The sequence below is a fragment of the Sus scrofa genome, chromosome 2 (assembly GCF_000003025.6).
Source record: "Sus scrofa isolate TJ Tabasco breed Duroc chromosome 2, Sscrofa11.1, whole genome shotgun sequence".
Classification (NCBI taxonomy): domain Eukaryota; kingdom Metazoa; phylum Chordata; class Mammalia; order Artiodactyla; family Suidae; genus Sus; species Sus scrofa.
The window spans coordinates 78,727,125-78,730,610 of NC_010444.4; positions in this window are offsets into that span (position 1 = coordinate 78,727,125).

Consider the following 3,486-nt stretch of genomic DNA (forward strand, 5'->3'; position numbering starts at 1 on the left):
AGAACAGTAATGCTACATAATATATGGATAGCATAAAGGGTTTTTTTGTTTTTGTTGTTTTTGTCTTTTCTAGGGTCGCTCCCTCGGCATATGGAGATTCCCAGTCTAGGGGTCTCATCAGAGCTGTAGCTGCCGGCCTACACCAGAGCCACAGCAACACCAGATCCGAGCTGCATCTTACACCACAGCTCACAGCAACACCAGATCCTGAACCCACTGAGCGAGTCCAGAGATCGAACCCTCAACCTCATGGTTCCTAGTCGGATTCGTTAACCACTGAGCCATGATGGGCACTCCAAATTTTTTTTTTTTATATAAATGTACGTTTTATTCTGTAAGCAAACATAATTGTTTATTTTAGAACTACCTACCAAGCACTATGTTGTACCAAACCATTCATCAAGTCATTCTTGTAATTTCCAAGGAAAAAATATGTATATGAATTTTTAAAGGATTACATGTTTATGGCAGAAAGGAAGAAAAACACAGAAAAGTAGAAAAACTTTTCCTAGCATTTAAGGCAACTACTAATTATTTTGGTGTCTTTCCCCTCTATTTATCTTTTTCAAAATTAAACTCATACTGTATATGAAATTTCTATTCTGCTCTTTTCATTAACCACAGAACATTCTTTGTAGTGGCCTTCTACTTTCAGCCACAAAGACTCGGTCATGTGGAAATAAACCAAGAGCACCCAGATGAGAACTGGGCCCCCTTATTCAGAGCTTGCTATAGCAAAGGAGTCAGGAGTTCCCATCGTGGCTCAGCAGTTAATGAACCCAACTAGTATCCATGAGGATGCAGGTTCAATCTTGGGCCTTGCTCAGTGGGTTAAGGATCCGGTGTTGCAGTGAGCTGTGGTGTAGGTCCCAGACGCAGCTCAGATCTGGCGTGTCTGTGGCTGTGGTGCAGGACAACAGCTACAGCTCCAATTCAACCACTAGCCTGGGAACCTCCATATGCCGCGAGGGCGGCCCTACAAAGACCAAAAAGCAAAAAAATGGAGTCAGCCACTGTTACTTGCACTTGGCAGTGACTCAAAGGCAGGCTGAGGATGGGAAGGCCGTGTAAGGGGAAAACGAGGGAAGGCTTCGGATGTGCCCTGGTTAGAGGCTGCAGTGGGGGAAATGGGCCGGCTGACTAGAAGCAGGACGTCTCCCATGATTGGCTTGGGAAGCACAATTGGCTTTTTCCAGTTGGTCCTGAGATGAAGTGGGAATGTGCGAAAAAGAGGGCAACTGGCCACGACTGACCAAGTCCCGACTCCTGCAGAAGTTGAGGCTGGGTCTGGGGGTTGAAGGAGTTTGGTTATTGCAGAGGTTGTCCTAGGTGGACTGGTCACTGTCTGTATAGTCAGTCTCAACCATAATTTTTAAAATTAATTTTTTTCTAATATATATTATTGTGCAACATTGGGAAAATATTAAAAATATTAAATCACCTATAACCCTTGCCTCCCACACCCAGAAATAAATAATGCCTGGTTTTATGTAATTGAAATTATGCATATTTTGTTGCTGCCTTGCTTCCCAACAGAACACATACCAGCATTTTCACTCCAAACTCAAACTTTTTGTAATGGATCTGCATTACGGTCTATTAGCATTCTTATTTCCATTCTTATTTCCACTTTTTTCCTGTTATACTTCAAGTATCACTACTGCATAAACAGTAAGTCTGGGTGATTCAGATTATTCAGATAGAGGTAATAGCCAGATTGTTTTTCCCTTTTACCATTCTTCCAGCATCCTTTAAGAAATGTTCCTCTTTTACCACATCCTTGTCAAGATTGGGCTTTTTTTTTTTTTTTTTTTTTTTTTTTTGTCTTTTGTCTTTTATAGGGTCACACCCACGGTATATAGAGGTTCCCAGGCTAGTGGTCGAATCGGAGCTACAGCTGCTGGCCTACGCCAGAGCCACAGCAACGCCAGATCCAAGCCGTGTCTGCGACTTACACCATAGCTCACAGCAACGCTGGATCCTGAACCCACTGAGCAAGGCCAGGGATCAAACCCGCAAGCTCATGGTTCCTAATCAGATTTGTTTCCGCTTCACCAGGACAGGAACTCCAGACTTGGGCATTTTTAATTTTCTTTTAACAAGATGAGTTATGTTGTCAGGCATGTGTGAATGTCTAGGCAGGTTGGCATTGGGGTCCCATTGAAGTTGGGACATGAGGGGTGAGCTGTTCCTCCCTGCCCAGAGCAGGACTTGGCCTCCACCTTTCAGAGCAGAGCTTTCTCAGGGCTGCAGGAAGTGAGACAGCCTGGGACCTGGGCCCCTTTGGGGTAGTACTTGCACCTGGACAAACCTCTCCTCCAGCAACAAAATACAAAGAAACTCTAAGGGACTAAAAATAGCTGTGTGCATACACAGTTGGGGCAAATTATGAACAAGACACAAGAAAAAGACCAAAAACTCAGCTTTCACTCCTGAGGGGTGGGGAGCAAAAGCAGAGTATTGTGCATAATCCCTGCCCACTGCACCACTAGGGGGGTGGACAGACCACCCAAGCCACCCTGCCAGCTTGACTGCTGGACCTGTCCTTACCCTCAGGTCACTTAGGCAACCAGATCCCACGCTGAGCACCAATACCCCAGAAGTAAGCAAAGGAATCCGTTATTGTTTTCACTCCCCCTTGCCGCAGCATGAGTCCCAATAACGCCTTGTCTGAATTTCTTATCTGGCCTCTTTATCAATTTCTACTGAGTAAGGAATCCAAGAACCCTGGACGGTAACGGGGGACTGATTTCATTTTCAACCGCCAGGTGTCAGAAGACTGATTTCATTTTCAACCGCCAGGCGTCTCCGGTTCCCTCTCTGAGAAGCATAGGTCTGGTGAACTGTTTATTTTCCCAGGATTCTTGGTGCTGCAGCTCAAAGTTTAACTGGACCACCTCTGACCAGCGGTCCTGCATATCCCAACTTTGGCCCCAAGAAGTGAGCTGGAGTAGGGCGGCACCCTCCAGCTCCCTCTCTCAGGCTAAGAGAAGCAGAAGAAACGGTGCCAACAAAGGGCCGACCTGGAGCGGCAGCTAGAGACCCCAACGTTGCAACTTTTTTTTTTTCCGGTTTTCTTAGGGCCACACCTGCGACATATGGAAGTTCCCAGGCTAGGGGTCTAATCTGAGCTACACCTACTGGAGTACTAGCGAGCTGCTGTACCCGAACTGCTGGCCTACACCACAGCCACAGCAATGCCGGATGCCCAACCTCCTGGGCGAGGCCAGGGATCGAACCCCAACCCACGAACTAGTCGGATTCGTTTCCGCTGCGTCTCAACAGGAACTCCCCCAACCTTGCAACTTTAAAACGCTCCTTTAAATAAAGCTGGGAACTGGCTCACGAGAACCGGTGGACCTGACTGACGCAAACTCCAAACAACGCCTGACTGGGTAGCAGAGAGAAGACCCCAGTAGCCTGAAGTCGACTGCGGACCAACCCGAACGTGGAGAAACACCTGGGGGTAGAGAAGCCCAAGGCCGC